Below are 12,404 nucleotides of genomic sequence, written 5' to 3'. Positions count from 1 at the left end.
TTCACACTGTTTGCAATTATTCCTTTTATACCATGGAAAAGCTGTTGTATTTATATCGTATTTTATGCTTCTGGCGCTGACTTCTAAGGCCCTAGCTATTCGATCTAGTGGAGCAACGCCCTAGAGTGAAGCCTAGGTTTCCCGGAACGTAGAAATGACCAGTACTTTCACACTGGTTGCAGTTATTCGTTTTATACGATGGAAAAACTGTTCTATTTATTTTGCATTTTATGCTTCGGGCGTTGACTTCTAAGGCGCTAACTATTCAATCTGTTGGAGCAACGTCGTAGGGTGTATCCTAGGTTGCCCGGAAAGTAGAAATGACCATAACTTTCATACTGGTTGCAATTATTCGTTTTATATGATGGAAAAACTGTTGTATTTATATTGCATTTTATGCTTCTGTCGTTCACTTCTTAGGCCCTAACTATTCGATCTGGTGGAACAACGGCCTAAGGGGAAGCCTAGGTTGCCCGCAACGTAGAAATGGCCATAACTTTTACACTGGTAGCAATTATTCGTTTTATACAATGGAAAAACTGTTCTATTTATTTTGTATTTAATGCTTCGGGCGTTGGCTTCTAAGGCCCTAACTGTTTGATCTGGTGGAGCAACGCCCTAGAGTGAAGCCTAGGTTGCCCGGAACGTAGAAATGACCATAACTTTCACACCGGTTGCTATTATTCGTTTTATACGATGGAAAAACTGTTATATTTATATTGTATTTTATGTTTCAGGCGTTGACTTCTGAGGCCGTAGCTTTTCGATGTGGTGGAAGAACGCCATAGAGTGAAGCCTAGGTTGCCCGGAACGTAGAAATGTCCATATCTTTCACACTGGTTGCAATTATTCGTTTTTTACGATGGAAAAGCTGTTGTATTTATATTGTATTTTATGACTCTGGCGTTGACTTCTAAGGCCCTAGCTATTCGATCTAGTGGAGCAACGCCCTAGAGTGAAGCCTAGGTTGCCCGGAACGTAGAAATGACGATCACTTTCAAACTGGTTGCAATTAATCGTGTTATACGATGGAAAAACTGTTGTATTTTTATTGCATTTTATGCTTCGGGCGTTGACTTCTAAGGCCCTGACTATTCAATCTGTTGGAGCTACGCGCTAGAGTGTAGCCTAGGTTGCTCGGAATGTAGAAATGACCATAGCTTTCACACTGGTTGCAATTATTCGTTTTATACGATGGAAAAACTGTTGTATTTATATTGTATTTTATGCTTCTGGCGTTCACTTCTTAGGCCCTAACTATTCGATCTGGTGGAACAACGCCCCAGGGTGAAGCCTAGGTTGCCCGGAACGTAGAAATGACCATCACTTTCAAACTGGTTGCAATTAATCCTGTTATACGGTGGAAAAACTGTTGTATTTATATTGCATTTAATGCTTCTGGCGTTCACTTCTTAGGCCCTAACTATTCGATCTGGTGGAACAACGCCCTAGGGTGAAGCCTAGGTTGCCCTGAACGTAGAAATGACCATAACTTTTACACTGGTAGCAATTATTCGTTTTATACAATGGAAAAACTGTTGTATTTATATTGTATTTTATGCTTCTGGCGTTGACTTCTTAGGCCCTAACTATTCGATCTGGTGGAGCAATGCCTCAGAGTTAAGTCTAGGATGCCCGAAATGCCGAAATGGTCATTACTTTCACGCTTGTTGCAATTATTCCTGTTATACGATGAAAAGACCGTTGTATTTTTATTGTATTTTATGCTTCAGGCGTAGGCTTCTAAGGCAGTAGCTATTCGATATGGTGGAGCACCGCCCTAGAGTGAAGCCTAGGTTTCCCGGAACGTAGAAATGACCATAACTTTCACACTGGTTGCAATTAATCGTTTTATACGATGGAAAAGCTGTTGTCCTTATTTTGTATTTTATGCTTCGGGCGTCGACTTCCAATGCCCTAACTATTCGATCTGGTGGAGCAACGCCCTAGAGTGAAGCCTAGGTTGCCCGGAACGTAGAAATTACCTTAACTTTCAAACTGGTTGCTATTATTCGTTTTATACGATGGAAAAACTGTTGAATGTATATTCTATTTTATGCTTCTGGCGCTGACTTCTCAGGCCCTAACTATTCGATCTGGCGGAGCAACGCCCTACAGTGAAGCCTAGGTTGCCCGAAACGTAGAAATGACTATCACTTTCACACTGGGTGCAATTATTCCTGTTATACGATGGACAAACTGTTGCATTTTTATTGTACTTTATGCTTCTGGCGTTGACTTCCAAGGCCCTACGTATTCGATCTGGTGGAGCAATGCCTCAGAGTTAAATCTAGGATGCCCGAAACGTCGAAATGATCATTGCTTTCACACTGATTGCAATTATTCATTCTATATGATGGAAAAACTGTTCCATTTTTATTGTATTTTATGCTTCTGGCGTTGACTTCTTAGGCCTTAACTATTCGATCTGGTGGAGCAACGCCCTAGAGTGAAGCCTGTGTTGCCCGGAACGTAGAAATGGCCTTTACTTTCACACTGGTTGCAATTATTCGTTTTATACGATGGAAAAACTGTTGTATCTAAATGGTATTTTATGCTTCTGGCGTTGACTTCTAAGGCCGTAGCTATTCGATCTGTTGGAGCAACGCCCTAGAGTGAAGCCTAGGTTGTCCGGAACGCAGCATGACCATTACTTTCACACCGCTTGCAATTATTCATTCTATATGATGGAAAAACTGTTCCATTTTTATTGTATTTTATGCTTCTGGCGTTGACTTCTTAGGCCTTAACTATTCGATCTGGTGGAACAACGCCCTAGAGTGAAGCCTGTGTTGCCCGGAACGTAGAAATGGCCTTTACTTTCACACTGGTTGCAATTATTCGTTTTATACGATGGAAAAACTGTTGTATCTAAATGGTATTTTATGCTCCTGGCGTTGACTTCTAAGGCCCTAACTATTCGATCTAGTGGAGCAACGTCCTAGAATGAAGCCTAGGTTGCCCAGAACGTAGAAATGACCATAACCTTAACACTGGTTGCAATTATTCCTTTTATACGATGGAAAAACTGTTGTATTTATATTGAATGTTATGCTTCTGGCGTTGACTTCTAAGGCCGTAGCTATTCGATCTGGTGGAGCAACGCCCTAGAGTGAAGCCTAGGTTGCCCGGAAAGTAGAAATGACCATAACTTTCATCCTGGTTGCAATTATTCGTTTTATATGATGGAAAAACTGTTGTATTTATATAGTGTTTTATGCTTCTGGCGTTGACTTCTTAGGCCCTAACTATTCCATCTGGTGGAACAACGCCCTTGGGTGAAGCCTAGGTTGCGCGCAACGTAGCAATGACCATAACTTTCACACTGGTAGCAATTATTCGTTTTATACGATGGAAATACTGTTCTATTTATTTTTTATTTTATGCTTCGGGCGTTGACTTCTACGGCCCTAGCTATTCTATCTGGTCGAGCAACGCCCTAGAGTGAAGCCTAGGTTGCCCGGAACGTAGAAATGACCATAACTTTCACACTGGATGCAATTATTCGTTTTATACGATGAAAAAGCTGTTGTATTTATATCGTATTTTAGCTTCTGGCGTTGACTTCTTAGGCCCTAACTATTCCATCTGGTGGAACAACGCCCTAGGGTGAAGCCTAGGTTGCGCGGAACGTAGAAATGACCATAACTTTCACACTGGTAGCAATTATTCGTTTTATACGATGGAAAAACTGTTTTATTTATTTTGTATTTTATGCTTCTGGCGTTCACTTCTAAGGCCCTATCTATTCGATCTGGTGGAGCAACGCCCTAGAGTGAAGCCTAGGTTGACCGGAAAGTAGAAATGACCATAACTTTCATCCTGCTTGCAATTATTCGTTTTATATGATGGAAAAACTGTTGTATTTATATAGTGTTTTATGCTTCTGGCGTTGACTTCTTAGTCCCTAACTATTCCATCTGGTGGAACAACGCCCGAGGGTGAAGCCTAGGTTGCCTGGAACGTAGAAATGACCATCACTTTCACACGGGTTGCAATTAGTCCTGTTATAGGATGGAAAGACTGTTGTATTTTTATTGTATTTTATACTTCAGGCGTTGACCTCTAAGACCCTAGCTATTCGATCTGGTCGAGCAACGCCCTAGAGTGAAGCCTAGGTTGCCCGGGACGTAGAAATGACCATAACTTCCACAATGGTTGCAATTATTCGTTTTATTCGATGGAAAAGCTGTTGTATTTATATCGTATTTCATGCTTCTGGCGTTGACTTCTAAGGACCTAACTATTCGATCTGGTGGAGAAACGCCCTAGAGTGAAGCCTAGGTTGCGCGGAACGTAGAAATGACCATAACTTCCACACTGGTTGCAATTATTCGTTTTATACGATGGAAAAGCTGTTTTATTTATATCGTATTTTATGCATCTGGCGTTGACTTCTTAGGCCCTAACTATTCCATCTGGTGGAACAACGCCCTAGGGTGAAGCCTAGGTTGCGCGGAACGTAGAAATGACCATAACTTTCACACTGGTAGCAATTATTCGTTTTATACGATGGAAAAACTGTTTTATTTTTATTGCATTTTATGCTTCGGGCGTTGACTTCTAAGGCCCTGACTATTCAATCTGTTGGAGCTACGCGCTAGAGTGTAGCCTAGGTTGCTCGGAATGTAGAAATGACCATAGCTTTCACACTGGTTGCAATTATTCGTTTTATACGATGGAAAAACTGTTGTATTTATATTGTATTTTATGCTTCTGGCGTTCACTTCTTAGGCCCTAACTATTCGATCTGGTGGAACAACGCCCCAGGGTGAAGCCTAGGTTGCCCGGAACGTAGAAATGACCATCACTTTCAAACTGGTTGCAATTAATCCTGTTATACGGTGGAAAAACTGTTGTATTTATATTGCATTTAATGCTTCTGGCGTTCACTTCTTAGGCCCTAACTATTCGATCTGCTGGAACAACGCCCTAGGGTGAAGCCTAGGTTGCCCTGAACGTAGAAATGACCATAACTTTTACACTGGTAGCAATTATTCGTTTTATACAATGGAAAAACTGTTGTATTTATATTGTATTTTATGCTTCTGGCGTTGACTTCTTAGGCCCTAACTATTCGATCTGGTGGAGCAATGCCTCAGAGTTAAGTCTAGGATGCCCGAAATGCCGAAATGGTCATTACTTTCACGCTTGTTGCAATTATTCCTGTTATACGATGAAAAGACCGTTGTATTTTTATTGTATTTTATGCTTCAGGCGTAGGCTTCTAAGGCAGTAGCTATTCGATATGGTGGAGCACCGCCCTAGAGTGAAGCCTAGGTTTCCCGGAACGTAGAAATGACCATAACTTTCACACTGGTTGCAATTAATCGTTTTATACGATGGAAAAGCTGTTGTCCTTATTTTGTATTTTATGCTTCGGGCGTCGACTTCCAATGCCCTAACTATTCGATCTGGTGGAGCAACGCCCTAGAGTGAAGCCTAGGTTGCCCGGAACGTAGAAATTACCTTAACTTTCAAACTGGTTGCTATTATTCGTTTTATACGATGGAAAAACTGTTGAATGTATATTCTATTTTATGCTTCTGGCGCTGACTTCTCAGGCCCTAACTATTCGATCTGGCGGAGCAACGCCCTACAGTGAAGCCTAGGTTGCCCGAAACGTAGAAATGACTATCACTTTCACACTGGGTGCAATTATTCCTGTTATACGATGGACAAACTGTTGCATTTTTATTGTACTTTATGCTTCTGGCGTTGACTTCCAAGGCCCTACGTATTCGATCTGGTGGAGCAATGCCTCAGAGTTAAATCTTGGATGCCCGAAACGTCGAAATGATCATTGCTTTCACACTGATTGCAATTATTCATTCTATATGATGGAAAAACTGTTCCATTTTTATTGTATTTTATGCTTCTGGCGTTGACTTCTTAGGCCTTAACTATTCGATCTGGTGGAGCAACGCCCTAGAGTGAAGCCTGTGTTGCCCGGAACGTAGAAATGGCCTTTACTTTCACACTGGTTGCAATTATTCGTTTTATACGATGGAAAAACTGTTGTATCTAAATGGTATTTTATGCTTCTGGCGTTGACTTCTAAGGCCGTAGCTATTCGATCTGTTGGAGCAACGCCCTAGAGTGAAGCCTAGGTTGTCCGGAACGCAGCATGACCATTACTTTCACACCGCTTGCAATTATTCATTCTATATGATGGAAAAACTGTTCCATTTTTATTGTATTTTATGCTTCTGGCGTTGACTTCTTAGGCCTTAACTATTCGATCTGGTGGAACAACGCCCTAGAGTGAAGCCTGTGTTGCCCGGAACGTAGAAATGGCCTTTACTTTCACACTGGTTGCAATTATTCGTTTTATACGATGGAAAAACTGTTGTATCTAAATGGTATTTTATGCTCCTGGCGTTGACTTCTAAGGCCCTAACTATTCGATCTAGTGGAGCAACGTCCTAGAATGAAGCCTAGGTTGCCCAGAACGTAGAAATGACCATAACCTTAACACTGGTTGCAATTATTCCTTTTATACGATGGAAAAACTGTTGTATTTATATTGAATGTTATGCTTCTGGCGTTGACTTCTAAGGCCGTAGCTATTCGATCTGGTGGAGCAACGCCCTAGAGTGAAGCCTAGGTTGCCCGGAACGTAGAAATGACCATAACTTTCACACTGGATGCAATTATTCGTTTTATACGATGAAAAAGCTGTTGTATTTATATCGTATTTTAGCTTCTGGCGTTGACTTCTTAGGCCCTAACTATTCCATCTGGTGGAACAACGCCCTAGGGTGAAGCCTAGGTTGCGCGGAACGTAGAAATGACCATAACTTTCACACTGGTAGCAATTATTCGTTTTATACGATGGAAAAACTGTTTTATTTATTTTGTATTTTATGCTTCTGGCGTTCACTTCTAAGGCCCTATCTATTCGATCTGGTGGAGCAACGCCCTAGAGTGAAGCCTAGGTTGACCGGAAAGTAGAAATGACCATAACTTTCATCCTGCTTGCAATTATTCGTTTTATATGATGGAAAAACTGTTGTATTTATATAGTGTTTTATGCTTCTGGCGTTGACTTCTTAGTCCCTAACTATTCCATCTGGTGGAACAACGCCCGAGGGTGAAGCCTAGGTTGCCTGGAACGTAGAAATGACCATCACTTTCACACGGGTTGCAATTAGTCCTGTTATAGGATGGAAAGACTGTTGTATTTTTATTGTATTTTATACTTCAGGCGTTGACCTCTAAGACCCTAGCTATTCGATCTGGTCGAGCAACGCCCTAGAGTGAAGCCTAGGTTGCCCGGGACGTAGAAATGACCATAACTTCCACACTGGTTGCAATTATTCGTTTTATTCGATGGAAAAGCTGTTGTATTTATATCGTATTTCATGCTTCTGGCGTTGACTTCTAAGGACCTAACTATTCGATCTGGTGGAGAAACGCCCTAGAGTGAAGCCTAGGTTGCGCGGAACGTAGAAATGACCATAACTTCCACACTGGTTGCAATTATTCGTTTTATACGATGGAAAAGCTGTTTTATTTATATCGTATTTTATGCATCTGGCGTTGACTTCTTAGGCCCTAACTATTCCATCTGGTGGAACAACGCCCTAGGGTGAAGCCTAGGTTGCGCGGAACGTAGAAATGACCATAACTTTCACACTGGTAGCAATTATTCGTTTTATACGATGGAAAAACTGTTTTATTTATTTTGTATTTTATGCTTCTGGCGTTCACTTCTAAGGCCCTATCTATTCGATCTGGTGGAGCAACGCCCTAGAGTGAAGCCTAGGTTGACCGGAAAGTAGAAATGACCATAACTTTCATCCTGCTTGCAATTATTCGTTTTATATGATGGAAAAACTGTTGTATTTATATAGTGTTTTATGCTTCTGGTGTTGACTTCTTAGTCCCTAACTATTCCATCTGGTGGAACAACGCCCGAGGGTGAAGCCTAGGTTGCCTGGAACGTAGAAATGACCATCACTTTCACACGGGTTGCAATTAGTCCTGTTATAGGATGGAAAGACTGTTGTATTTTTATTGTATTTTATACTTCAGGCGTTGACCTCTAAGACCCTAGCTATTCGATCTGGTCGAGCAACGCCCTAGAGTCAAGCCTAGGTTGCCCGGGACGTAGAAATGACCATAACTTCCACACTGGTTGCAATTATTCGTTTTATACGACGGAAAAACTGTTTTATTTATTTTGTATTTTATGCTTCTGGCGTTGACTTCCAAGGCCCTAACTATTCGATCTGGTGGAGCAACGCCCTAGAGTGAAGCCTAGGTTGCCCGGAAAGTGGAAATGACCATAACTTTCATCCTGGTTGCAATTATTCGTTTTATATGATGGAAAAACTGTTGTATTTATATAGTGTTTTATGCTTCTGGCATTGTCTTCTTAGTCCCTAACTATTCCATCTGGTGGAACAACGCCCTAGTGTGAAGCCTAGGTTACCTGGAACGTAGAAATGAACATCACTTTCACACGGTTTGCAATTATTCCTGTTATAGGATGGAAAGAATGTTGTATTTTTATTGTATTTTATACTTCAGGCGTTGACTTCTAAGGCCCTAGCTATTCGATCTGGTCGAGCAACGCCCTAGAGTGAAGCCTAGGTTGCCCGGAACGTAGAAATGACCATAACTTCCACACTGGTTGCAATTATTCGTTTTATACGATGGAAAAGCTGTTTTATTTATATCGTATTTTATGCATCTGGCGTTGACTTCTAAGGACCTAACTATTCGATCTGGTGGAGCAACGCACTAGAGTGAAGCCTAGGTTGCGCGGAATGTAGAAATGATCATAACGTTCACACTGGTAGCAATTATTCGTTTTATACGATGGAAAAACAGTTTTATTTATTTTGTATTTTATGCTTCTGGCGTTGACTTCTAAGGCCCTAACTATTCGATCTGGTGGAGCAACGCCCTAGAGTGAAGCCTAGGTTGCCCGGAACGGAGAAATGACCTTAACTTTCACACCGGTAGCGATTATTCGTTTTATACGATGGAAAAACTGTTCTATTTATTTTGTATTTTATGCTTCTGGCGTTGACTTCTAAGGTCCTAACTATTCGGTCAGGTGGAGCAACGCCCTAGAGTGACGCCTAGGTTGCCCGGAACGTAGAAATGACCATTACTTTCACAATGTTTGCAATTGTTTGTTTTATACGATGGAAAAGCTGTTTCATCTTTATTGTATTTTATTCTTCTGCCGTTGACTTCTAAGGCCGTAGCTATTAGATGTGGTGTAGCAACGCCCTAGAGTGACACCTAGGCTGCCCGGAACGTAGAAATGACCATTACTTTCACAATGTATGCAATTATTCATTTTATACGATGGAAAAACTGTTCTATTTATTTTGTATTTTATGCTTCGGGCGTTGACTTCTACGGCCCTAGCTATTCTATCTGGTCGAGCAACGCCCTAGAGTGAAGCCTAGGTTGCCCGGAACGTAGAAATGACCATAACTTTCACACTGGATGCAATTATTCGTTTTATACGATGGAAAAGCTGTTGTATTTATATCGTATTTTAGCTTCTGGCGTTGACTTCTTAGGCCCTAACTATTCCATCTGGTGGAGCAACGCCCTAGAGTGAAGCCTAGGTTGCCCGGAAAGTAGAAATGACCATAACTTTCATCCTGCTTGCAATTATTCGTTTTATACGATGGAAAAACTGTTTTATTTATTTTGTATTTTATGCTTCTGGCGTTGACTTCTTAGTCCCTAACTATTCCATCTGGTGGAACAACGCCCCAGGGTGAAGCCTAGGTTGCCTGGAACGTAGAAATGACCATCACTTTCACACGGGTTGCAATTAGTCCTGTTATAGGATGGAAAGACTGTTGTATTTTTATTGTATTTTATACTTCAGGCGTTGACCTCTAAGGCCCTAGCTATTCGATCTGGTCGAGCAACGCCCTAGAGTGTAGCCTAGGTTGCCCGGAACGTAGAAATGACCATAACTACCATACTGGTTGCAATTATTCGTTTTATACGATGGAAAAGCTGTTGTATTTATATCGTATTTCATGCTTCTGGCGTTGACTTCTAAGGACCTAACTATTCGATCTGGTGGAGAAACGCCCTAGAGTGAAGCCTAGGTTGCGCGGAACCTAGAAATGACCATAACGTTCACACTGGTAGCAATTATTCGTTTTATACGACGGAAAAACTGTTTTATTTATTTTGTATTTTATGCTTCTGGCGTTGACTTCCAAGGCCCTAACTATTCGATCTGGTGGAGCAACGCCCTAGAGTGAAGCCTAGGTTGCCCGGAAAGTGGAAATGACCATAACTTTCATCCTGGTTGCAATTATTCGTTTTATATGATGGAAAAACTGTTGTATTTATATAGTGTTTTATGCTTCTGGCGTTGACTTCTTAGTCCCTAACTATTCCATCTGGTGGAACAACGCCCTAATGTGAAGCCTAGGTTACCTGGAACGTAGAAATGAACATCACTTTCACACGGTTTATAATTATTCCTGTTATAGGATGGAAAGACTGTTGTATTTTTATTGTATTTTATACTTCAGGCGTTGACTTCTAAGGCCCTAGCTATTCGATCTGGTCGAGCAACGCCCTAGAGTGAAGCCTAGGTTGCCCGGAACGTAGAAATGACCATAACTTCCACACTGGTTGCAATTATTCGTTTTATACGATGGAAAAGCTGTTGTATTTATGTCGTATTTTATGCATCTGGCGTTGACTTCTAAGGACCTAACTATTCGATCTGGTGGAGCAACGCACTAGAGTGAAGCCTAGGTTGCGCGGAATGTAGAAATGACCATAACGTTCACACTGGTAGCAATTATTCGTTTTATACGATGGAAAAACAGTTTTATTTATTTTGTATTTTATGCTTCTGGCGTTTACTTCTAAGGCCCTAACTATTCGATCTGGTGGAGCAACGCCCTAGAGTGAAGCCTAGGTTGCCCGGAACGGAGAAATGACCTTAACTTTCACACCGGTAGCAATTATTCGTTTTATACGATGGAAAAACTGTTCTATTTATTTTGTATTTTATGCTTCGGGCGTTGACTTCTAAGGCCCTAACTGTTTGATCTGGTGGAGCAACGCCCTAGAGTGAAGCCTATGTTGCCCGGAACGTAGAAATGACCATAACTTTCACACTGGTTGCTATTATTCGTTTTAGACGATGGAAAAACTGTTATATTTATATTGTATTTGATGCTTCTGGCGTTGACTTCTTAGGCCCTAACTGTTCGATCTGGTGGACCAACGCACTAGGGTGAAGCCTAGGTTGCTCGGAACGTAGAAATGACCACTACTTTCAGACTGTTTGCAATTATTCGTTTTATACGATGGAAAAACTGTTGCATCTTTATTGTATTTTATGCTTCTGGCGTTGACTTCTAAGGCCCTAACTATTCGATCTGGTGTAGCAACGCCCTAGGGTGAAGCCTAGGTTGCTCGGAATGTAGAAATGACCATTACTTTCACACTGGTTGGAGTTAATCATTTTATACGATGGAAAAACTGTTGTACTTATATTGTATTTTATTCTTATGGCGTTGAATTCTAAGTCCCTAGCTATTCGATCTGGTGGAGCATCGCCCTAGAGTGAAACCTAGGTTACCCGGAACGTAGAAATGACCAGTACTTTCACACTGTTTGCAGTTATTCCTGTTATACGATGGAAAAACTGTTGCATCTTTATTGCATTTTATGCTTCTGGCGTTGACTTCTAAGGCCCTAACTATTCGGTCAGGTGGAGCAACGCCCTAGAGTGACGCCTAGGTTGCCCGGAACGTAGAAATGACCATTACTTTCACAATGTTTGCAACTACTCATTTTATACGATGGAAAAGCTGTTTTATTTATTTCGTATTTTATGCTTCTGGCGTTGACTTCTAAGGTCCTAACTATTCAATCTGTTGGAGCAACGCCCTAGGGTGAAGCCTAGGTTGCCCGGAAAGTAGAAATGACCATAACTTTCACACTGGTTGCAATTGTTTGTTTTATACGATGGAAAAGCTGTTTCATCTTTATTGTATTTTATTCTTCTGGCGTTGACTTCTAAGGCCGTAGCTATTAGATGTGGTGTATCAACGCCCTAGAGTGACACCTAGGCTGCCCGGAACGTAGAAATGACCATTACTATCACAATGTATGCAATTATTCATTTTATACGATGGAAAAACTGTTGTACTTATATTGATTTTATTCTTCTGGCGTTGACTTCTTAGGCCCTAACTATTCGATCTGGTGGAACAACGCCCTAGAGTGAAGCCTAGGTTGCCCGGAACGTAGAAATGACCATAACTTCCACACTGGTAGCAATTAATCCTGTTATACGGTGGAAAAACTGTTGTATTTTTATTGCATTTTATGCTTCTGGCGTTCACTTCTTAGGCCCTAACTATTCGATCTGGTGGAACAACGCCCTAGGG

The sequence above is a fragment of the Calliopsis andreniformis genome, unplaced genomic scaffold (genome assembly GCF_051401765.1).
Source record: "Calliopsis andreniformis isolate RMS-2024a unplaced genomic scaffold, iyCalAndr_principal scaffold0014, whole genome shotgun sequence".
NCBI lineage: Eukaryota > Metazoa > Arthropoda > Insecta > Hymenoptera > Andrenidae > Calliopsis > Calliopsis andreniformis.
This window is presented reverse-complemented; position numbering follows the sequence as displayed.